This window comes from Lissotriton helveticus, chromosome 2_1, assembly GCF_964261635.1.
Source record: "Lissotriton helveticus chromosome 2_1, aLisHel1.1, whole genome shotgun sequence".
In the NCBI taxonomy this organism is placed as follows: Eukaryota; Metazoa; Chordata; class Amphibia; order Caudata; family Salamandridae; genus Lissotriton; species Lissotriton helveticus.
Genome location: NC_136059.1, coordinates 2,014,930,432 through 2,014,956,910, shown reverse-complemented (window position 1 = coordinate 2,014,956,910; position 26,479 = coordinate 2,014,930,432).

The window sequence follows — 26,479 nt, the reverse complement described above, 5'->3', positions numbered from 1 at the left end:
GACTGGCATTTATGGTCAATACAACTTCTCTGGATCAGGATCAGGCTTAGTAACTTGTCCGCCTTCTTCTAAGTGGTGAAGTGGAGCTGGGTGCTTAGGGAAACGGAGGTCACAGTGGGCCGCCTTCTTAGGGTTCAGGAGGAAGGGATTGCTGAGCTGCTGTTTGGCCCTCTAGATTCCTTTCACCTAACTGGTTTCAGGCTCCCTGTGCTGCTCAGGAATTAGATCACCAGAAGGGGTATTTAGGTGGCAGAATTGGTGTGTGAACTGGTCGTGAGGTAGCAAGGGACAGAGCTGCTCCTCACGCTATCCCCAACTGGTCCACTAGAGAGGCTGGGATCTTAGTCTTCAGGGGTGCTTGAGGTCACAAAGCCACCATTGTGGGGTCAGGCAGCTGGGTTTGCTACCCGCTAGCCAGCAAGTCCTCACTGTTAGGAGAAACGGGTCAGGGGTGAAAACCTCACAGGTCTCTTAGTTAGCACCCTCTTTGGGATGACAGGGACGCATCTGCAGAATTACATCGGCCGTTGGAATCCTGAAATTAGGTCTAGAGTGGCAATTATTGAGTCACGCAACCGAGTGTTGCCTACACTAACCTGGCGATGCTTGTTGATGTGTCCGGAGAGTTAGAAAAGAGTTGGTTTGTTGGACCACTTGAGACAATCCTTATTGTGGCTTGGTGGGGTCTCGACGGCTCTGTTATAACATCCGGTGGAGTTTGGCGGCTCAGCCATGAGAGGCCATCTTGAGATCAGGCTGGTCACGTGTAGCACTGCTATTGTTGCGTTCCTAGTAGTGTCGGCACACCTAAGTTGAAAAGATGCCCTGTGTGTCTCGGGCGAGGGGCTGTGCTGGTTTGTTGCGTGTACCGCTTCGTAGTGGCCATCCGGTAATCCGCCGTGCAGTTTGAATTCCCAGGATTACCTTGGGACAGCCATCGAGGGGTCGTACACAACTGGGGGTGGAGGTCAGGGCCACGGCTCTATGTTCAGATACCCTAGGGAGCTCAGGCGATCAGCTTGCGGTGCACGACAGGTTGAAGGCGTTCTGCGGGTTGGTCCGGTCCTTATCGATGTGTATTTCTCCATGGAATCGTGGGTATAGTGGCCATTACCAGGTCAGGCATCATCGCTAGAGGAGCGGAGCTTAGCGCTATACCTGATTCTGATTATTCTCAATCAAGGGTCATGGATGTCCAGCCTCACTGCGGTGAGTGGATCGGTGCTTCGTGGGGCCTTTTGATCCTTGGGGAGAGGTCCAAAGGAAGGCCATAGGTGGCCATCCAGGGGTCAGGCAGATTCGGATGTGAGGCAGTGCTCAGTGCTCAGTGCTTGGTCCAAGTGCTTCTCCTTGGACCAAGGTTCTGGATGCCGTACTTAGGCGTGATCTTCCATCCAAATTTGGGTCTCTTGTGGGTTCAAAATGGGGCTGTCCGGGGATCGCTTTGAGGGATCCTTCCGAGGGGGCGCTTGTCAACCTGTAGGTTTCAGTGTGCGGATCCTCATTTCTAGGGGAGATTGCAGTGCGATTTCAAGCTCACCATCGTTTGGATCTGATCCAGTGAGTCTGGTATCTCATGGGTTGAAGTTGGGGTGGCTCGGGCGGGATTTACACTGCGTTAGTGATCCCGATGCCGGGAGCTCGATCCCGGAGCTCCTTCCCCGTGGCCATCTTCCGCCAGCATGGGTGGTCCCTCAAAGCCTCTGAGAAACAGTGGCTCCATATGGATTGGCAGATAGCGGGCAAAACCATATGGGACCTCCCATTGAAGCAGAAGCAAGACAGGCCACCTAACATATACGTCAGCACCCCTACAGCCACCACCCTTCAAAATGGGATAATGTCACTAGGACAATGCCTCTGACGACCTTTCCATCCCCCTATACCCCCATCCATTTTAATCTGGCTTTCCCTCACCTCTTCAGGAGGATCCCTTCGATAAATGGACGGTAGGTGGACTTCTCGTGATATTCAATCTCTTCAAGAGTGCGCAGCCCTTCTTAAGTTGCCACCCACAAAAGGGTGCAACATTTAAAGGTGCCGCTCTCCGTGACCAGAGACCGGCTCCCAATTGAGAAATTTGTGCCATCTGGCACTACAACTAAAGGCTGCATATCTTTTTTGTACTCCCTCATTTTAACGGTTTGTCCCCATCCAGCTCCATGACACTGACACTGAATATTTTAGGATGTTCTGCTGCCCACCCCCATAGGGGAGAAACAGTGGGGCTCCCCGTACAAAGACATTACTAAACATAACCGTTCCATGTTCTTAAGAGAAGCTCATTACAAAATTATGTTTGAATGGTATCTACATCCCCAGAAATTACACACTATGGGCCATATGTATCAAGCTAATTAGCATTCGCAAAGGCCGAAATTCGCAGAATGCTAATTTGACAAATGGTATGTATCAAACATGTTTGATGCAAAATAAGGAATAGCAAAATTAGCAAATTTTGCGATTCCTTAAATGCAATGTATCAAACAAAAAATATTCAAAAAATGCCATTAAGGATTCGCAAATTACCACCAACTTCTAGTTGGTGGTAATTTGCGAATTCTTTTCAAAAAGCTTTTTTCCAAAAAACAAAAGGTGCCATATGACGCCCATACATGCCCTTAGGGCATGTATGTGCGCCATATGCCCCCAAATGTCTGTTTCAGGGGTGCAGCAGGGTGTTCTTGAGACACCCTTGCACCCTTGAAGAAATTCCTAATTTGCGATTAGCTAATTGCTAATCGCAAATTGCACCTTCATTCCTATGGGCCTCATGGCCCATAGAAATGAATGGGTAATTTGCGATTAGCAATTTGCTAATCGCAAATTAGGAATGGTGAAGAATCGCTATTTAATAGCGATTTTGTACATACATACCGTTTTGCGAATTCCAAATAGCGATTCCTTAAAATTCGCTATTTGGAATTCGCAAAACGGTAGTATGATACATATGGCCCTATATTCCCTAACGCTTCAGATAAATGTTGGCTGGGTTGTAAGCTGCTGAGAGACTTCCATCATATTTGGTGAGATTGCCCCTCTATCCAACCTTTCTTGAAAGACATACTCTCCCAAAAGGAGGGGCAAATGCTGGCACCTCGTCCTAGTCCCCCTTCCAGTGGGCAGCTGGATAACTTTGGTCCTTCTTGGTAATAGCTCACATATGTTTTAAAATTCTTTTTGGGTGGGGTTTCACCTAGAATAAACTGGATAGGTTTTTATCATATAGGGATAGCAGTACTGCATTTAAACAAAGTGTTTGAGAACATTAGGAAATATCAGGACTATATATTGCCTTCCTTCACACATATTATTTTGCACTCTGAAGTTGGATCTTTATGTTTTTGTGAATATATACTTTCACATTGTGTCTCCGTTACACTATGGGTTATCATTGCCCATCCAGGACTCGATTGACAAAGAGAGTGGGATAAATTAGATATTTCATATTAACACGAACTGATGAAATTCATGGGAGAGAACATATTTATTGCGTTTGATTAATCATGATGTAATTTTCTTTCCTCATGTGTTATTATTCCCACCCTCTTCTGTTGATTAATTGATTTCAATATTGTTTTTTAATATATATATATATCACTAATGCATGTTTGGTTGTTTTGAATGTTAGAAAATGGCCTCCATTCCAACCAGAGAATGATAAACACTTGCAGGCCTTCTTTCCTTTTGATGAATTTATGTTAAGGATTATAAAATGGTTGGGAAAAAAAGATGCATTAAAAAGGCATCATGCCAAAACGCGTCTGTCAGTGCTTCGGACACACATTAGTTGGACGGAGTGAATGAATATATATATATATATATATATATATATATATATATATATATATATATATATATATATATATATATATATATATATATATATATATATATATATATTCACTGAAAGTGAATTTTCAAAGTTTTGTAAATGCTAATTCCTAACTATATATGGTCTATAACCTATGGTTTTTTCAGTGAATTTCAATGGTTTTTTAATAGCAAATATCAAAAGCTGTAAAATGTATTCTTCTTTTAAAGGAAAAATATATTTTATATGTATTTAATATAATTGTTTTATGTATATAAATTTTTTGAGGGAACAAATTTATCAACTATCATGCTGAAGAAGAGTGTGGGGAAAAAAAACCAAAGAGGAGGACTAAGAGGAAAGAACAATCAGTTCAAAAATACAATTGCTTTAAAGCATGAAGTGCTTTTCCACACATTTACATTTAAATAACCCATATTAGAACATACAAAATATCTACAGAGGAGACGGTGTACATTGAATTTTAGACTCTTCATTGGTACCTACATGTTGGTACTTACATCACCCACACAACACAACAGCTCTATTCAGAGCTACCCTACCTCAAAGCACTCTAAAATATTATTTTAATATTTCCCTTGGTTTTCCCCCTGTTACGCTTTCCGGAACGCTACCCGGTGCGCGGACCGGGCGCTAACCGTGCGAAAATTTGAAAAAAAAGGTGTTTTTTTTACATATATGGGCCTCCTCAGCCACCCTCAGAAAACCTAGGGGGTCAGGATATGTCTCCCGTGCCCCCTTATACCCATTCCCAACATTGTTTATCCTCCATCTTGTGACTAAATTCATCCGAAACACAAGATGGCGGACTCCCGTTACGCTACCGGTGAGCTACCCGGTTCGCGTACCGGGTAGCGCTTCCACCGTGAAAAATCGAAAACAAATTTATTTTATTTTTTTGCCCCGCGGGGCCCTTTAATAGCCCCCACATCAATCCTAGGGGGTCAGGAGGGGTCTACCTTGCCCCCTTTCATTCATTTCCCATTTCGTTTATTTCCACCTCTTGTCTCTCGATCCTACCGAGAGACAAGATGGCGGCAGCTCCGGACTGTTTAGAATGTTGACAGTCACCGGAGAGCCAATCCGCTTCTCCTCGCGAAGTTCCGGTCCGCGTCTGGTACGCGAACCGGAGCGCTAACCGGGATGCTGTCACAGATATATATACTTTTTTGAACGTTAATTTCTCAAAATCCACTGGAGCACATATCTTGAGACCTAGCAAAGGCACATCGGGCAAACAGTCTCTACAATTTTCCCAAGTTTCATAGAAATCCATTCAGCCGTTCGAGCTAAAAGTGAGTCCAACCGCCCTATGGAAAACTCAATGTTAAAAACACGTTTTGGGACCCCCCTTTTTTCTCGGCCCCCGCTTGATGAAACCCCCCCAGACTTTCAGGGGACGCTCAGAAACAAAATGTGCCATTTTCCTGAAAATGTCAGCCAATTCCGTCCATCAACGCCAAAGTTATTCAACATAGAATTTTCAGAAATCCCTATTCAAAAAAATCCTAACTATATATACCTACTGGCGACTGCCAGTAGGTAATATATATATATATATATATATAACATTTCTATGGCAAAATGAAACCCCTCATTTTGTTCCTTTTCAAATTACGCCAAAGTTATTCCCTATTCAAAAAAATCCTAACTATATATACCTACTGGCGACCGCCAGTAGGTATATATAGTTAGGATTTTTTTGAATATATATATATGATATATATATATATATATATATATATATATATATATATATATATATATATATATATATAACATTTCTATGGCAAAATGAAACCCCTCATTTTGTTCCTTTTCAAATTAAATGTATTAAGTGTTACCACTTTATTCCAATCAAGATGACTTCAGGTGTGCCATACTTTTGTCATAAGTAAGACTGTTAGCGTTCTAGTTGTTCTTTAGAACACTCTGGGACATTCTGTCATTGGGCTATAGTTGGGCTACATCTGGCTGATATTTGGGCTACATTTGGGCTCTTTTGTCTCTGGTGGCCATCTTGGGAGACTGCATATCAGAATTTTTTTAATGAAATATAAGAGGATTTGAGAAGTCACTCAAAATGTGCCCTAATTTTTCTTTCTTCAGCACTAATCATAATTTCTATGGCAAAATGAACCCCCTCATTTTGTTCCTGTGCAAATTAAATGTTTTAAGTGTTAACACTTTATTCCAATCAAGATGACTTCAGGTGTGCCATACTTTTGTCATAAGTAAGACTGTTAGCGCTCTAGTTGTTTTTTAGAACACTCTGGGACATTCTGTCACTGGGCTATAGTTGGGCTACATCTGGCTGATATTTGGGCTACATTTGTTTTTTTTTGTCTCTGGCGGCCATCTTTGGGCTACATTGGGCTACATTGGGCTACATTGGGCTACATTTGGGCTCTAACATATATATAGCCCAATGTAGCCCAATATATATTTTTCAAAGTTAATTTTCGTAAAAACCACTGGAGCATATATCTTGAGACATAGCAAAGGCACATCGGGCTACCAGTCCCTACAATTTTGCCAGGTTTTGTGGAAATCCATTCAGCCGTTCGAGCTAAAAGTGAGTCCAACCGCCCTATGGAAAACTCAATGTTAAAAACACGTTTTGGGACCCCTCTTTTTTCTCGGCCCCCACTTGACGAAACCCCCCCAAAACTTTCAGGGGACGCTCAGAAACAAAATGTGCCATTTTCCTGAAAATTTCAGCCAATTCCGTCCATCAACGCCAAAGTTATTCAACATAGAATTTTCAGAAATCCCTATTCAAAAAAATCCTAACTATATATACCTACTGGCGACTGCCAGTAGGTAATATATATATATATATATATATAACATTTCTATGGCAAAATGAAACCCCTCATTTTGTTCCTTTTCAAATTAAATGTATTAAGTGTTACCACTTTATTCCAATCAAGATGACTTCAGGTGTGCCATACTTTTGTCATAAGTAAGACTGTTAGCGTTCTAGTTGTTCTTTAGAACGCTCTGGGACATTCTGTCATTGAGCTATAGTTGGGCTACATCTGGCTGATATTTGGGCTACATTTGGGCTCTTTTGCCTCTGGTGGCCATCTTGGGAGACTGCATATCAGAATTTTTTTAATTAAATATAAGCGGATTTGAGAAGTCACTCAAAATGTGCCCTAATTTTTCTTTCTTCAGCACTAATCATAATTTCTATGGCAAAATGAACCCCCTCATTTTGTTCCTTTGCAAATTAAATGTTTTAAGTGTTAACACTTTATTCCAATCAAGATGACTTCAGGTGTGCCATACTTTTATCATAAGTAAGACTGTTAGCGCTCTAGTTGTTCTTTAGAACACTCTGGGACATTCTGTCACTGGGCTATAGTTGGGCTACATCTGGCTGATATTTGGTCTACATTTGTTTTTTTTTGTCTCTGGTGGCCATCTTTGGGCTACATTGGGCTACATTGGGCTACATTGGGCTACATTTGGGCTCTAACATATATATAGCCCAATGTAGCCCAATATATATTTTTCAAAGTTAATTTTCGTAAAAACCACTGGAGCATATATCTTGAGACATAGCAAAGGCACATCGGGCTACCAGTCCCTACAATTTTGCCAGGTTTTGTGGAAATCCATTCAGCCGTTCGAGCTAAAAGTGAGTCCAACCGCCCTATAGAAAACTCAATGTTAAAAACACGTTTTGGGACCCCTCTTTTTTCTCGGCCCCCGCTTGACGAAACCCCCCCAAAACTTTCAAGGGACGCTCAGAAACAAAATGTGCCATTTTCCTGAAAATTTCAGCCAATTCCGTCCATCAACGCCAAAGTTATTCAACATCGAATTTTTAGAAATCCCTATTCAAAAAAATCCTAACTATATATACCTACTGGCGACTGCCAGTAGGTAATATATATATATATATATAACATTTCTATGGCAAAATGAAACCCCTCATTTTGTTCCTTTTCAAATTAAATGTATTAAGTATTACCACTTTATTCCAATCAAGATGACTTCAGGTGTGCCATACTTTTGTCATAAGTAAGACTGTTAGCATTCTAGTTGTTCTTTAGAACACTCTGGGACATTCTGTCATTGGGCTATAGTTGGGCTACATCTGGCTGATATTTGGGCTACATTTGGGCTCTTTTGTCTCTGGTGGCCATCTTGGGAGACTGCATATCAGAATTTTTTTAATGAAATATAAGAGGATTTGAGAAGTCACTCAAAATGTGCCCTAATTTTTCTTTCTTCAGCACTAATCATAATTTCTATGGCAAAATGAACCCCCTCATTTTGTTCCTTTGCAAATTAAATGTTTTAAGTTTTAACACTTTATTCCAATCAAGATGACTTCAGGTGTGCCATACTTTTGTCATAAGTAAGACTGTTAGCGCTCTAGTTGTTTTTTAGAACACTCTGGGACATTCTGTCACTGGGTTATAGTTGGGCTACATCTGGCTGATATTTGGACTACATTTGTTTTTTTTTTGTCTCTGGCGGCCATCTTTGGGCTACATTGGACTACATTGGGCTACATTGGGCTATATTTGGGCTCTAACATATATATAGCCCAATGTAGCCCAATATATATTTTTCATAGTTAATTTTGATAAAAATCACTGGAGCATATATCTTGAGACATAGCAAAGGCACATTGGGCTACCAGTCCCTACAATTTTGCCAGGTTTTGTGGAAATCCATTCAGCCGTTCGAGCTAAAAGTGAGTCCAACCGCCCTATGGAAAACTCTATGTTAAAAACACGTTTTGGGACCCCTCTTTTTTCTCGGCCCCCGCTTGACGAAACCCCCCCAAAACTTTCAGGGGGCGCTCAGAAACAAAATGTGCCATTTTCCTGAAAATTTCAGCTAATTCCGTCCATCAACGCCAAAGTTATTCAACATAGAATTTTCAGAAATCCCTATTCAAAAAAATCCTAACTATATATACCTACTGGCGACCGCCAGTAGGTATATATAGTTAGGATTTTTTTGAATATATATATATGATATATATATATATATATATATATATATATATATATATATATATATATATATATATATATAACATTTCTATGGCAAAATGAAACCCCTCATTTTGTTCCTTTTCAAATTAAATGTATTAAGTGTTACCACTTTATTCCAATCAAGATGACTTCAGGTGTGCCATACTTTTGTCATAAGTAAGACTGTTAGCGTTCTAGTTGTTCTTTAGAACACTCTGGGACATTCTGTCATTGGGCTATAGTTGGGCTACATCTGGCTGATATTTGGGCTACATTTGGGCTCTTTTGTCTCTGGTGGCCATCTTGGGAGACTGCATATCAGAATTTTTTTAATTAAATATAAGAGGATTTGAGAAGTCACTCAAAATGTGCCCTAATTTTTCTTTCTTCAGCACTAATCATAATTTCTATGGCAAAATGAACCCCCTCATTTTGTTCCTTTGCAAATTAAATGTTTTAAGTGTTAACACTTTATTCCAATCAAGATGACTTCAGGTGTGCCATACTTTTGTCATAAGTAAGACTGTTAGCGCTCTAGTTGTTCTTTAGAACACTCTGGGACATTCTGTCACTGGGCTATAGTTGGGCTACATCTGGCTGATATTTGGGCTACATTTGTTTTTTTTTGTCTCTGGTGGCCATCTTTGGGCTACATTGGGCTACATTGGGCTACATTTGGGCTCTAAAATATATATAGCCCAATGTAGCCCAATATATATTTTTCAAAGTTAATTTTCGTAAAAACCACTCGAGCATATATCTTGAGACATAGCAAAGGCACATCGGGCTACCAGTCCCTACAATTTTGCCAAGTTTTGTGGAAATCCATTCAGCCGTTCGAGCTAAAAGTGAGTCCAACCGCCCTATGGAAAACTCAATGTTAAAAACACGTTTTGGGACCCCCCCTTTTTTCTCGGCCCCCGCTTGACGAAACCCCACCAAACTTCCAGGGGACGCTCAGAAACAAAATGTGCCATTTTCCTGAAAATGTCAGCCAATTCCGTCCATCAACGCCAAAGTTATTCAACATAGAATTTTCAGAAATCCCTATTCAAAAAAATCCTAACTATATATACCTACTGGCGACCGCCAGTAGGTAATATATATATATATATATATATTACCTACTGGCGGTCGCCAGTAGGTAGTTATAGTTAGGACCTAGTTTCCATAGGAAATCGTCAACATTCTATTTGGATTAACTTTGGCCCTGGTGGATGAATCTTTGCGAATTTCTCAAAGGAGATGGCTCGGTCCGCTGCGCTCATTCCCTGAAAATTTGGGGGGGATTGGTGAAGTGGGGGCTGAGATAAAAGGGGGGTCCCAAAACGTGTTTTCTCCATGTTATTTTCCATAGGACGTTTATACACGGCTACAGGTCGAACGGCTGAATGGATTTATAAGAAATTTGGCAAAACTGTAGAGTCCGACTCGCAGATTACGCTTTTTGTGGAATGGTGTAAATCCGTTCAGTAGTTGTTGAGAAAATTAAAGTTAAAGTCAATTATATATCTATAAGCGCGGACGGGTGCGCGCACTCAAGCGGCTGCGCGCTCGCGGAATTTTTTTTTGCTGCGTGACGTCTGTTAACGTTCGATTCGAAGGAAATCAGGAAGTGTTGACCGCCATTTTGTCACTGCGAGTAAATATATTGTCATTTCAAAGCGTTGGAACATGGAAAGGGGAGAAGGTAGAGATTGTTTTGCTGCGTAGGTTTTCTCAGGGTGTGCAGTAAGGACCTTAAACGCGAAAATATATATATTGTTTTTTTTCGAAAAAAGTTGCCGGGTGCGCGCGAGTAAATATATTCTCGTTTCAAAGCGTTGGAACATGGAAAGGGGTGAAGGTAGAGATTGTTTTGCTGCGTAGGTTTTCTCAGGGTGTGCAGTAAGGACCTTAAACGCGAAAATATATATATTTTTTTTTCCGAAAAAAGTTGCGGGGTGCGCGCACTCGGGCGCGCACAACTATTTAGAAAAGTGTGAAAATGGAGATAAATCAGAAGTTTGAGTGCTTTGATATAAGGTGGCTCTGAAAAGAGCCCTTGTGTTAATTGAGTTGTTTCTGCATTTATAAGTAAGTACCGATGCAGAGTCTGATATAATATTGTTGGCAGCATTTTGAAAGGAAAGACAGGGGCCCATTTTCTGGTTAACAGGCGACCAGGCCAACTTTTCACGCCAGGCCCATTCCTGCAAAGTCGACCGCCATTTTTAGGAGATCTGCATCCACCGGCAGTCACTGGGTTGCAGGAGCAGATGGACTCAAGCCTGTCGGGCGAAGCATCGTTGCACCGCCACAGTGGACGAGACCCTGCTGGGCGAGTGGAGCGTCGCTGTACCGCAACAGTGGGCGAGTCCTTTGCTGGGCTCGTGGAGCGTCCCTATACCGCCACAGTATGCGAACTCTTTGCTGGGCTCGTGCAGCGTCCCTATATCGCCACAGTGGACGAACCCTTTGCCGGGTGCGTGGATCGTTGGGGGTGCAGCTGAGGGGCCTCCACCTGGGGAGGCGGGAGAGGCTCGTCCGCGCCGCCTCTCCCTCCCAGTGCACCCCACGGCGTCTTGCTGACATTTGTTATGGCCGGACCAGGCGATGAAGAGAGGGGGGGGGTCAGAGGCATATGCAAGACATTCCCCCCTCGTGGCTTGCAAGGCGCTGAAAAAAGAAGAGAATGGGAAGACAACTACATCTCGGGTAGGGCCCATGCCTTCTCTGGCCGATGGCGGCCGGCCGCTCTTTGCCACGGCCCCAGGAACGGATCCCTTGGTTCATCCTGGGGACAGGCCTTGGCGAGTGGTGTCGCCTCCGGACTATTCACGTAATGGTTCTCCACCCCAGGCCGTTGCCGACGGCTTTTGTAGACTTTCTGACGCTCAAAAACCCTACTAGAAAGCAGCCCAAAAGTAGCCCAACATTGCTACTTTGGGGAAGGAGGGACAGGGACGGCGTCAAGTAGACGGCAAAATGCATTGTGGGTTTGTTGCTGCGGCCGTTTGTCATGTAAATAGTTGTTTTAATATATTTTTGTTCAAGAATAAAAACGTTTTAACCTGTTATTTTGCTGTCGTGTGGTATATTTCTAATATTTGTCGCTCTGATGTCGTTTCCCCTCCCAAATGTAACATGTGATTGTAATCTACAGCCGGACATTCCGACAGGACATGAGAGCAAAAGGGGGGGGGGTCAGATCTGAAGTTGGGCAGGCGATAAGATCACGTTTTGCTATGTGGGGCTATCTATGTTCGTGATGGGGCCTAAAAGGGGGCAAGATGGCGGGGCCACTGTGCCGTGACTTTCGCTTTAACTCCAACAGTGGTGAGGGTGAACACAAATGAACGCCGCTTATGTACATATACATTTTCATTTTCTACACCACATGAAACCTGCGTCAGGTTTCATATAGGCGTTTTGTTGCAGGTGGGCATTCATTTGCATGAAAGCCCTGTAAAACTAACACAGTGAAAGTTAGAAGATTTCACTGAGTCAGCTTTATAGCATTCCTGAATCAAATCCTTACGCCTGTTTGAAACAGGCATAAGGAGTGATGCACCATGCAATGTGTGGCTTGCTCCTGTGCATTGGAGTAGACATGTCGTGCTTACGACGTGATTCCTGCAATGTGCTGCTTTTGCGGCACAGGTGCGTGACGCATCTGTGTTGTTTTTGCTCAATGGTGCTCCACATTGTAAATGCGGCACACCATGGGCGGCAGAGCAGCGGTGCACATTAACTGGTGCATCTCTGGGGATGCGCCAGTTAACATAAATCTGCCCCTTTACATTTAAGTATGAGCAGGGGACAGTTTTGGTGAGGCTTATCCAAGGTTAAAAAGAGATGAGTCCTGTTCACTGAAAACTTGGACATAGGACTCACCTCCTCAGCATCGCTGGACATGGCTAAATAATAGCTGCAAAATGTTACTCTTGTTAAAAAAAATTACTATTATAGTCTCTGAGATTTGTCTCTTACTCTGCAACTTCTCATTGTTGTTCTCTTTCTTTAAAGATAACGACAACATTAACCATGAGTGATAATAAGCAATCCGTTGATCTCGATCTTATCGTTGAACTTGTCATTGAAACGTCAGTGGAAGTGGATCCCTTAGATGAATTAAATCCTGAGGATGATGAAGAACATGATGAGGATGCCGATTTGTCAGAATTGTATGACATAGGGTGGGAAGCTGACGTGCTTCAGCATATGGAACTATAAACATTTATTTTTAAAATGTACTGGAAATAAAAAGTGAAAATGTAAACCGTTTCATTTAAAATTAAACATAACTTGAAAAACAGGTTATGTGTAGTGTTTTTAATAAAATAGTCAAATATGCTCATAAAAATATGTCTAAACCAATGAAAAGCTTTCTTAACAAGTCATATGACCTGTTATGCTTACGTTACGCGCTCCGCGCCGCGCCCCGGATTGTTGGTCATTCAAACTGAGGCTGGCGTCAGCATGAGAGCGCCAACGTCTCGTGGCTACGCCATTCAGAAAATATTGTTGGCAGCATTTTGAAAGGAAAGATCTGCAACCACCGGCAGTCACTGGGTTGCAGGAGCTGATGGACTCAAGCCTGTCGGGCGAAGCATCGTTGCACCGCCACAGTGGACGAGTCCTTTGCCGGGTGCATGGAGCGTCGCTGCACCGCAAGAGTGGACGAGTCCTTTGACGGGTGCGTGGAGCGTCGCTGCACCGCAAGAGTGGACGAGTCCTTTGACGGGTGCGTGGAGTGTTGGGGGTGCAGCTGAGGGGCCTCCACGTGGGGAGGCGGGAGAGGCTCGTCCGCGCCGCCTCTCCCTCCCAGTGCACCCCACGGCGTCTTGCTGACATTTGTTATGGCCGGACCAGGCGATGAAGAGAAGGGGGGGGGTCGGAGGCATATGCAAGACATCCCCCCTCGTGGCCTGCAAGGCGCCGAAAGAGGATCGTCCGCGCCGCCTCTCCCTCCCAGTGCACCCCACGGCGTCTTGCTGACATTTGTTATGGCCGGACCAGGCGATGAAGAGAGGGGGGGGGTCGGAGGCATATGCAAGACATCCACCCCTCATGGCCTGCAAGGCGCCGAAAGAGGAAGAGAATGGGACCACAACTACATCTCGGGTCGGGCCCATGCCTTCTCCGGCCGATGGCGGCCGGCTGCTCTTTGCCACGGCCCCAGGAACGGATCCCTTGGTTCATCCTGGGGACAGGCCTTGGCGCGTGGTGTTGCCTCCGGACTATTCGCGTAATGGTTCTCCATAGTTGTTTTAATATATTTTTGTTCAAGAATAAAAACGTTTTAACCTGTTATTTTGCTGTCGTGTGGTATATTTCTAATATTTGTCGCTCTGATGTCGTTTCCCCTCCCAAATGTAACATGTGATTGTAATCTACAGCCGGACATTCCGACAGGACATGAGAGCAAAAGGGGGGGGTCAGATCTGAAGTTGGGCAGGCGATAAGATCACGTTTTGCTATGTGGGGCTATCTATGTTCGTGATGGGGCCTAAAAGGGGGCAAGATGGCGTCGAGCTCGGTTTCTCTCACTAGTTTCATATTTCTCATGAGGGGTTGTTCCTAATGTTTCTGTTTTAGCAAGGTCAAAAAGAGATCCTATCAGTGGCCTACTGATTTTGTTCGATTCCTTTTGTTTTCTCTAACGATTTTTAAGTTAAAGTTTGCTAGTACGATACAGCGGCTAGTCCGCATTTTATATATATGTCTTTTTTATTAGGGGTGTCCTCCGGTGGAGTCGGACGATCTACCTCTAATAAACGGTAAGTGTTCCTCTGAAGGAATGCGTCTTGAAAGTGGCTGACTGTAATGTATGATATTTCACTCAGTGACTTTCAGGCCCATGCTGTTTCAAAACTGTGCATATGTTTGAAGCAGGCGTAGGTATTGACGCAGCATAGAAACTACTAGGAACCAATTGGAAGTGTTGTTTTCAAGTCACATGAGTTCACATGCGCGTCTCAGGACGTGTACGCGGTGATAGTATCTGGTTGGAAGTAGCGGTCTAATTCAGGGAAGTTTCAAAACGTGAAAAGGAGTAAATCTAAACACATCCGGATTGAATATATCTTCTGAGTAGTATAAGTTCTATGATGGGTCTATGAAGAAATTTAATAAGTTACAATCGCGAAGTTTTCCCGAAATATATCGGCGGTACGCGCACACGGTCGCGCACGATCGAAAGCCAAAAACGGGGAGATAAACGCCCTTTATAATATGCTCCTGGAGCTGTTTTTGGTACAATGAGTTAGTTCTGAAAAGAACTTTTTTTTTTTTTTTTTTTAAACAACTTATGTTGTTTTTTAAATGAAATGAAGACATGTATCTTTTCTCGGGGCATTTATGACTCTCAATTTTTAGTTTAGTAAGAATGAGGCTCTGCTCTCCGTACAGAAGAATTTCTCCACACTTGTTGCATTTCATGTGCACCTTTGCAAGATATGGTCTCAAGTCCATCACAGCACTCGATGGAGATACAGGTCGTCCACCAGAAGATGTGCTGGTCACCTCTGATGGTAATAGCGTGGCCAGGGCTCTTGTCGATGCCTTTGCAAATTCCACAGGGTGCACTTGTTTGACATGCCGCATCATGGCATGTATGGAAAAGGAATATTTTTTTCTTGGATTTCCTCTTGAGAGAACCGAATTGCATATCGTGCAGGTAACTTTTGGCGCATTTACTTTCTTTAATTCTTCAGGATAAGTGAAAAATTTCCAAATAAAAGATTCCTTTTTTCTTTTTAAAGGTAGTCGCTCATTTCCTTCAGATTCGGAAGATGAATGCGGGGCGGCAGCCATTTCAGCAAAGTCTTCCGAAGGGTGTTGAACGTTGTTCTCTTTTGAGAGTACAAAAGATAGTGAGGGAAGTGGGTGGAGTCCTCCGTGTAAATTGCAGAATAGAAACTACTAAGAACCAATTGGAAGTGTTGTTTTCAAGTCACATGACTTCACATGCGCGTCTCAGGACGTGTACGCGGTGATAGTATCTAGTCACGTACGTCATTTGGAAGTAGCGGTCTAATTCAGCGAAGTTTCAAAACGTGAAAAGAAGTAAATTCAAACATATTCGGATTTAATATATCTTTTGAGCTCGATTCAAGCATACAATTGTTAAAGTATAAAACCTTTTATATATTTTTTTAAAATACCAAGGTGTGTACATTCGGTCACACACGAAAGTTTAAAAAGACATTCGGCTCCATTTAATGAAAATTTTCATAATATTAAAAAAGAAGCCTAGGTTTAGTCTGTTTGACGTATTATAAGTTCTTTGATGGGTCTATGAAGAAATTCAATAAGTTCAGATTGCAAAGTTTTCACGAAATATATAGGTGGGTGTGCGCACACGGTCGCGCACGAAAGCCTGGAAATGCGCTATCCATTTTATTGAGAACTGTTGCCGAGAGTGCACACACCGGGTCGCGCACGAAAGTTTAGAAAGGCTATTTTTATTTACAGACAAATTTTAATGCATTGAAAAAAGGCAAGGTACAGACTTTCTAATTCTGTATCGCTTTACAAGGAGTCTCTATGCAACTTGAACAGTGAAGAAAACGGCTTGTTTCCGAAAAAAATATTGCCAGAACTTTATGGACAAAAGTATAGGTTGTATACACGAGATATTTTTGAATTAGCATTTTAAAAACCAATGAAATTCACTGAAAAAACCATGGGTTTTACACACGTTATAGTTAGGAAGTAGCATTTACAAAACCTATGAAATTCACTGAAAAAACCATAGGTTTGACACCAGTTATAGTTAGCTGGAAATTTTACTGATATAAAACCAATGAAATTCCACGTTATAGTTAGTTGGACTCTCTATAACTTGCGCGTGTAATGCACTGCTGATGACGTCACATATTACATCACTCATGACATCACTGATAACACCATCCTTGTGACACAGTGACAGACCTCCTTTCACTGTAATCTAACCCTTGAAACACATATTCAAAAATAGAAACTAAAATGTTCAAAAAAATGGAGATACTCATACCAGTTACAACAACCAATTCAATAATTCCACTATCTATATACACATGCACTAATTCACCAACAGTTCTATATAGTCACTCATACATATATTCACTAATCATATGTAGTGATACACCTACACATCCTGTTACACACTGACAGTCATCCAAAAGTTATTCACACACATACTCACACATGCAAATAAACTATTGAACATCCATTTGTTTGCATAAACAGCTATACACACACTACCACTTTACTTCTAAGGAAACTTACACATACTTACTCTCTTAAAAATCACTTATAGAAACACATACTAATTTAAACAGGAACTCTTACAATACCTCACTCTCACATATAGTCACTTATATACATCAATATTCACATATACTACATTAAAACATATGTAGTTACTGATAAAGACACTAATAAGACAGTCATTCACTCACTAACACAGACATATGCACACTAATCCACCCATACAGTCCTGCACATATGCTGTCTTCAAAACACATACAAACAGAGACTCAGTCATTCTTGCATGTATGTACTAAGTAATACTCCCACCAAAGCATGCAAACACTCATACTGATACTAAGAAAAACATCTAATAACCTATATACATACACATGTATTTACACATCAACCCATGCAGCCACTTATACACAAAGTGAAACACTAATACATATATTTAAATATTTACGCATTACTCAATAATATATGTATTCATTAAGATATTCAATAATATATACATATGTTACACATATTTATTTTTCAGAAAGACACACATTCACTGGATGGTGTCATCAGTGATGTAATGAGTGATGCAATATGTGACGTCATCAGCAGTGCATTACACGCGCAAGTTATAGTGAGTCCAACTAACTATAACGTGGAATTTCATTGGTTTTATATCAGTAAAATTTCCAGCTAACTATAACTGGTGTCAAACCTATGTTTTTTTCAGTGAATTTCATAGGTTTTGTAAATGCTACTTCCTAACTATAACGTGTGTAAAACCTATGTTTTTTTCAGTGAATATATATATATATGTGTGTGTGTGGGTGTGTGTGGGTGTGTGTGAGTGTGTGTGTGTGTGTGTGTGTGTGTGTGTGTTAAACCTGAAAAGTATTATCAAATCAACTTCAAAATAGTACATAAATGACCATATAAATTAAACATAAAAACTATAAAATTTGAAAAATACATTTACTAGAAAAATGATACTCTAAAAAACAATATATAGATAAACTAATAATACAAAATAAACAAATAATAATAATAATAGATATATTTAAACAATATTGAGAAAAGTATTGAAGTCTGGGAATAATAAATACACTATTACCACTGCAGTTTATACAACAAAACTGAAAGCATAGGCTTTCAGAGGGGTTACAGTTAGTATTCCCAAACCAAACAGGCCAACAGTAGAGAACGTATTGGTCTTCGGAGGCATTAAATGTACTATTCCCACTCCACTCTGTGGGACAGTTGGGAAAGCATTGGTCTTCGGAGGGATTACATTTACTATTCCCACTCCAATCCGTGTAAATGTATAAAAAGCATTGGACTACGGAGGGGTAAATTTAATACTCCCACTCCAGTCTGTGCAAGACTAGGGAAAGTGATTTACTTTAGAGGGGTTGAATTTACTATACCCAATCCAGTCTGTGTAACAGTAGGGAAAGCATTGGACTTTGGAGGGATAAGATGTACCAGTCGCACTTTAGGATGTGCAATAGTAGGGAAGGCGTTGGACTTCGGAGGGGTTAAATTTACTATTCCCTCTCCAGTCTGTGCCACCCCTAATCGGGTGTTGAAGCCCTCTTTTGGCGACTGGTACGCTGCTCTAGAACCCATAAAGGATTAGTGGTGAATTAGTATAGTGAAATATGAAAGTAAATTGAGTGGTGGATATTGTAGTCAGTTATTTGTATTGAAAAGGATAGTGGATGGCTGTTTTAGAGCTCATAGGAGTAGAAGGGGGCTAGGTAAGAGTCTAGGAAAAGTTATTTTGGGGAACATAGTAGCGGTATGGGGTTTGGGATGAATGAGAGAGTGGAGGTAAAGGATATATTGATAGAGCTATTGAGTGAGAAATAGGGTTGTGCATTAAAAAGAGTAGTAGAAAGAGGTTTGGGATGAGTCAGAGAGTTGAGGTAGTGGATATATTGAGAGCGGTATAAGCTGAGAAATAGTGTAGTACTTTGGATATGCTAAAATAGAAGAAAAGTAATAAATAAATGGTTCCGTAAGTCCACGGAAGGTATATAGATACATAAAGGAAGGAAGTGTATGTAAATTAAAGGTGCATTAAATAAACTCCGGATTTCAAGTGTTGTACTTTAAATGTATTTATTTAGTTATATATTTTTTTGCAATTCAATGGGGAAGCAATTGTAGATAAATAGTAACAATAAAAGATTTACTTATTAATGCACTCACTTATATACATGTTAACATATAGAATAATGTAACTATCAGTAATATGTACATTTGTCAAGTAGAAGTAATGAATATCTATATTTTTTAAACATAATTATTCTACACGTTTATACAAAGTAATACACATATATAGGTACATATCTATAATCTAAATAAATGCTAATACACAGTGGGATATGCTGTATATTTCTGTTTGCGTATGGTGGTTATGTGGGGAAGAACCAATTCTTGAGTAGTTTTCTGAAGATAAGGTGGTTATCCATGTAACTTATGTTGGGGTTAAAGAGTTCAAAAGTTTTGATGCTTGGACAGAGAAGGATGTGCCACTCATGTTTTTCATTTTCCTGAACGTTGGGACTTTGAGATGAGGTGCCACTCTACAGCAGAGGTTCCTCTGTTGAATGTGTTTGGTGATTTTATTCCTGATGAAGAGTGGAGTGGTCCTCTTACATTTATTGCTTTGACATGGATCTTCTGGCAACCGGTAACCAATGCAGGGCTTTCATGGTCTTGAGTTTTTTTTAATGTAGGAGTAGTCCGGCAGCCAAGTTCTGAATCTGTTGTAATCTTTTAATGGTAGTTAAAGGTGATCCATGGTAGATGCTATTGGTGTAATCGCATTTGGACAAAACAAGGGAGATAGTATCCTGGACCTTGTGTGGAAATCCCAAATGGGGTATGATTCACTGCATAGTTTTTATAGCAACAAAGCTTGATCTTGCTAGTTTATTCACTTGGGCATTAATTGATAGCTTAATTGATAGCTTCATGTCCATGGTCATTCCGAGGTTTCTCACTTCCTTCGATACTTTAGGTAATCATCAGGCTTAGCGGTGAGTGGGTTATAATGCTTCCAATTGCCACACATGTGCAATTCTGTTATGGAAGCATTCAGTTTGAGATGGCTCCATGTCATCCATTGACCCCCGGCTCTGAGAACACTGAATATTGGCGAGTTTCCAGTATCTTTGTGGCATTCCTGTTGAAGGAGTATGACATCTGCATAGGTATAGAACATGAGGTGAAACTAATAAGGTCAGTGCCAGTAATGACTTCATGTAGATGTTAAAAAGCATGGGCGAGAGGATAGAGCCTTGAGACACCCCTGCTTTTGTGAAGTACAGTTTGGACAAGAAAAGGGTGGTATGGATGACATCAGTCCTGTTGCGAAGGTAGGATGTGATCCAGTCTAGATCAGTCCTCTCTATGGAAGCTTTGCAGAGTCTTTGTATCAGAGTGTCAAAGGTAGCGGAGATGTCGAAGAGACGCCGTGCAGCAACCCTGTTGCAGTCAACTGAGTTCTTTAGGTCATTCCAGATGGTAAGGAGGGCAGATTTTGTGCCTCTTCCTGGACGGATTCCTGTTTGGAAATCTGAAAGTATGGCATTATCTTTAATCTGGGCGAATGCTGTACTTTCTATCAGTTTGCCCAGGAAAGGTAATTTATAATTGGGCTGTAGTTGTCAGAGTTCAGCAGGTCCAATGTTTGTTTTCTTGAGTAAGGGCATATGTCTGATGTCTTGAGTTCTTCTGGAAATATTCGAGTAGGTAAGGAATTGTTGATGATTCTTCTTACTGGAGTATCAGCAGATGTTGTTAGAAGAATTGTCTTGAAGGTGTGGGGTGTACACTGTCAGAAGGGCTGTGAGCAGGCCTGCTTGCTTTGACCAGGTCCATAAATTCATCATGTGAAATGTTATGGAAGGAACAGAGAGGCTGGGTTAAAGTATTCTTGGATTGTCGTTTTGGAAAAGGGTAAGTGATGGTGCTTTGTCTTTGTTTTAAGTATGTGTCTGCTTTAGTTGTGTATTGATTTTCCAGTTTGATTGTGAAATATTGAGTAATGGGAGGCATTCCTTCCAGACAATTTGGTTTCTGAAATTCATTGAGAATTTTATTTGAACATTTAGCATTTAGAATTCTGTCTAAATAGTATCTTTTCTTAGATTTTTTGATCAATCAATCAATCAATCATACCATTTGTATAGCGCACTACTCACCCGGGAGGGTCTCAAGGCGCTTGGGGGAGGGGGAATGCTACTGCTCGAACAGCCAGGTCTTGAGTTGTTTCCTGAAGGCGAGATGGTCCTGGGTCAGCCGAAGGTGGATGGGGAGGGAGTTCCAACGTCTTGGCAGCCAGGTAAGAGAAGGATCTTCCTCCGGCGGTTGCTCTTCGGATGCGTGGTAGGGCTGCGAGGGCGAGGCTGGTGGACCATAGTTGGCGGGTGGGCGTGTAGAAGGTCAGGCGGTCGTTGAGGTACTTGGGGCCCAGGTCGTGGAGAGACTTGTGTGCCTGGGTGAGGAGCCGGAACGTGATCCTCTTGTCGACGGGGAGCCAGTGCAGGTTCCTCAGGTGGCTGGAGATGTGGCTGCGTCGGGGGACATCCAGGATTAGTCGGGCGGAGGCGTTCTGGATGCGCTGGAGTCTTTTCTGTAGCTTGGCTGTGGTTCCGGCGTAGAGGGCGTTTCCGTAGTCCAGTCGGCTGGTGACGAGTGCCTGGGTGACAGTCTTCCTGGTCTCGGTCGGGATCCAGCGGAAGATCTTGCGAAGCATACGCAGGGTGTTGAAGCACGATGAGGAGACGGCGTTGACTTGTCTGGTCATCGAGAGGGAGGAGTCCAGGATGAAGCCCAGTTTGCGTGAGTGGTCTGTTGGCTTGGGTGCGGTGCCTAGGGCTGGGGGCCACCAGGAGTCGTCCCAGGCGGAGGGCGAGGATCCCAGGATGAGGACTTCCGTCTTGTCTGAGTTCAGTTTCAGGCGGCTGTCCTTCATCCACTCGGCGACGTCTTTCATCCCGTCGTGTAGGCAGGTTCTGGCGGTGTCGGGGTCTCCGGTGAGGGAGAGGATCAGCTGAATGTCGTCGGCGTAAGAGATGATGTTGAGGTTGTGCTGGCGTGCGATGGCTGCAAGCGGTCTCATGTAGACGTTGAAGAGAGTGGGGCTGAGTGAAGATCCCTGCGGGACACCGCAGATGACTTTGGTGGCCTCGGAGCGAAACGGGGGGAGGCGGACTCTTTGTGTTCTTCCGGCGAGGAACGAGATGAATCACTCCAGTGCCTTGTCTTGGATACCGATGCTGCCGAGGCGCTGGACTAGGGTGCGGTGGCAGACAGTGTCGAACGCAGCGGAGAGGTCCAGGAGGATGAGGGCCACTGTTTCCCCTTTGTCGAGCAGGGTCCGGATGTCGTAGGTGGCTGCGATGAGGGCGGTCTCGGTGCTGTGGTTGGCTCTGAATCCGGACTGTGAGGGGTCGAGGGATCCGTTCGTTTCGAGGAAGGGGGTCAGCTGTCTGTTGACGATCTTCTCGATGACTTTAGCAGGAAAAGGGAGGAGCGAGATGGGGCGGAAGTTCTTGAGGTCGGTGGGGTCCGCTGTAGGTTTCTTCAGGAGGGCGCGGAGCTTGGCGTGCTTCCAGCTCTCCGGGAAGGTGGCGGTGTTGAATGAGGTGTTGATGATGTTTGGAGTTGGGGTGCGATGGTGGAGTCGGCCTTGTTGAAGACGTGGTGAGGGCATGGGTCGGTCGGTGATCCGGAGTGGATGGTGTTCATCATGCGGGCTGTGTCTTCGGTGGTTACCGTGGTCCAGGTGCGGAGGGTGGCGGTGGGGGGCGTTGGTTCGACGGTTGGGTGCGTGGGTGGTGCGCTGAAGCTGTTGTGGATGTCGGTGATCTTGCGGTGGAAGAACGAGGCGAGGGAGTTGCAGAGGTCTTGTGACAGAGTGATGTCGTTGGTGCCGGTGCTGGGGTTGGAGAACTCCTTGACGATGGTGAAGAGCTCTTTGCTGTCGTGGGCGTTGTTGTCCAGTCGTTCCTTCAGTGATTTCTTCTTGGTGGTGCGGATGAGCTGGTGGTGCTTGCGGGTAGCGTGTTTGAGGGCGGTCATGTTGTCGGTGGTCCGGTCGAGGGGCCAGGCTTTCTCGAGGGTGCCGCAGGTCTTCTTGGATTCCTTGAGTTCGTCGGTGAACCAGGATGCCTTCTTGCTTCCGGGTCTGCTGGGAGGGTTCTTTAGTGGCGCGAGGTCGTCGGCGCAGGTGGTCAGCCACTGGGTGAAGTTGCGGGCTGCTTCGTTGGGGTCCGTTGTGTTGGCGGGTGGACTCTGGCTGAGGGAGGTGGTGAGCTGGTCCGCGGTGATCTTGCTCCAATTCCTGTGAGGTACCTGTTGCGGGTGGTGGTGGGTCGTGGATCTCTTGAAGCTGAAGTGGACGCAGCTGTGGTCGGTCCAGTGGAGTCCGGTGGCGTGGCTGAAGGTGATGTACTTGCTGGAAGAGAAGATGGGATCAAGCGTGTGGCCGGCGTAGTGGGTGGGGGTGTTGACCAGTTGCTTGAGTCCGAGGTCGGCGAGGTTTTCCAGCAGGGCGGTGGTGTTGCGGTCCTTGTTGTTCTCCAGGTGGAAGTTGAGGTCCCCTAGTAGGATGTAGTCAGCGGAGGGGAGGGCGTGTGGGCTGATGAAGTCCGCGATGTCTTCGCTGAATTGTGTGCGTGGTCCCGGGGGTCTGTAGACGAGGGTGCCTCTGAGGGTCGTCTTAGGGTCGGTGTGAATCTGGAAGTGGAGAAGTTCGGCTGTGGCGAGGGAGTCGTTGGCGTTGGTCGTGATGCGGATGGTGTTCCGGTGGATGGTGGGTGATAGCTGACTTGTATAACCTGTTAATTTGCTGTAGACGAAGTTTGTCTTGATTGGTGTTTGATTTGACCCAGGCACATAGCAGCTTTCTAATTTGCTGCTTTATCTCTTTTATCTCTGTATTTCTCCATGGTGCTTGTTTTCTTTTGTTCTGTTGTGTGGTTTTTAGTTGTATCAGGATATCAAAAGCTTCCTGTAGCCACTCATATTTGTTGTTTTACTGAATTTATTCTGTATAGATCTGCCCTGGATGTTACTTGTGTTTCTAAGGGTTCTATATTGAGTTTGTTTCATGGGCGATAGGTGGATGCATGTAAGGTAGTTTTAAGTGCGTCACTTTGTGTTGTTTTATGTTGGAAAGCAATCAAATGGTGGTCTGACCATGGGACCAGAATCAATATTTGAAAGGTTACTGTTGGAAGTGGGGGTCCTTATCCCTCACTGCCGTCACCAAATGCTGGAGACGGGAGTCCTTGACCCGTTAGGCTAAGTAAGGACACCGTCTGAGATAGCCCTGCTCACCCCCTTAGTAGCTTGGCACGAGCAGCCAGGCTTATCTCCATGGCACAAATAGACTCCACATGAGTTTTGATAAAAGAAGTTATACAATATGACCTCACAGTACAAAATCAACATATAAGAATGGGTAGTATTCCTTCTGGTAGGTTCTAATCCCAACCACCTCTTCTAACCAACAGTTATGCTTACTTATAACCGTTTCCAAAAGGTTAGGCAAGTCGTATTGCTAGAATCACACACGTTGCAAAAGAAAACAAATACTGCAATGCATAACGATATTCTCCTGTACTGTGCAATAGAGAAACATTGCCATACGTTGTGCTACAATCATGTGCTTTGCAATAGAAGGAATAATGCAATGCGTATCACTACCAGTATGCCCTGTGCAAGGAAGATACAAAGTGATGCATCATGCTACAATCATGTACTGTGCAAGAAAGAAATAATGCACTGCACCACGCTATAATCAGATACTGTGCAATGAAGCAATAATGCAATGCGCCATGTTACAATCATGTACTCTGCAAGGGAAAAATAACCCAGTGTGTAGCGCACCCACCATGTAGTTTGTGAGGCACAAATAAGGTCCGGCGTCATACGACAGTTCGATAGTTCGTTAGCAGCAATGATGCAAAGTGTAATACAACAGTTCAGGTGCTCCGTTATCAGTGCCCCCAATATGGATCAATGATGACATAAAAGTACTGCCCCTAAATCTGGCCCCAGCACTGCCCCTCCTTGGGTCAGCAAGGGCCTAGATCCGAGCCGAAGCAACAGCTTGCGCAGCTGACAGAAGCAAGAGGTCGAAAGAGTGACCCTCTGGACCAGCACCCCATCCAGGTGGTGATCCACATTACCTGGGGGGCGCGACCCCACTCTCCTCTCTTCCTTCAGCGACTTGGGCCATGATCCAGAGCTCCATCAATGGGTACGGTGAGCTTGGGCTGGGGGCTCAGCTCCTCTGGGACTGCCGGTCCGAGCCGCTGCTGTTTCACTCCTAGGGCCCAATGACCTGGTCCTCCTTCCGGCAGTCTCAGTGATCACCGAGACCCACCCTCAGCATTATGGAGACTTACTTCCAATTCGGTGTACAATCTATGCTGGCACTCCTCACCAGCACCTCTGGTTGCAGCTCGACACGCACTCTGCACGTCCGAGTCTCACCTCTTCTCCCGGTGCACACGATGGCAAGGCATTCTTCACCAATGCCCTGGCTGCACCACAAAATGCACTCTGCACGTCGAAGACTCAATTCTTTACATTCGGTGCACACCACAACCAGACGCTCTTCACCAACGTCTTGGTTGCACCACGACACGCACGCTGTTCGTCTGAGTCTCACCTCTTCTCTCGGTGCACAAAATGACCAGGCGCTCTTCAACAATGCGCTGGCAGCACCATGACACACACTTTGCATGTCCTTGTCTCACCTCTTCTCCCGGTGCACACAATAACCAGGCACTCTTCACCAATGCCCTGGCTGTACCATGAAACTCACTCTGCGTGTCTGAGACTCACTTCTTCGTTCGGTGCACACAACGACCAAGTGCTTCTCACCAACGCCCTGGCCTGCACCATTACACGCACCCTGCGCGTCCGAGCCTTACCTCGTCTATCCATGCACACAAGGACCAGGCGCTCCTCACCAATGCCTTGGCCTGCACCACAACACACACCCTGCACTTACTCCTGCATGCCCACGATCACAAGGCACAAATTCTGAGGGTCTCAAGCAGCAAAAGCACGCGCACATCGCATTGCTTGGGACTTCTCCGGAAATTTTTATGTTTCTGTGTTTCCAAACAGGAAACCAGCTCACCTCGGGCCCTTGGGGTAACAAGACACTGCACAAAGCACAATCTTCTTTAAGCAGAGGGACCCAGCACCTCCAAGCACAGTCCCAACAGCCTCTCCCTTGGTTAGAACGGCAAACTGCAGACCAGCTCCAGATTAAGAAGCAAGAGTTGGTCTTTCCACAGCAGTCGGTTCAGTTGCCCCTTCTTTAGCAGAGGTTACTCTTGACCATAAAATGGGTCCAAGCTTTTTTAGTCTCAATACATTTCTGTTTCATTCCCACATT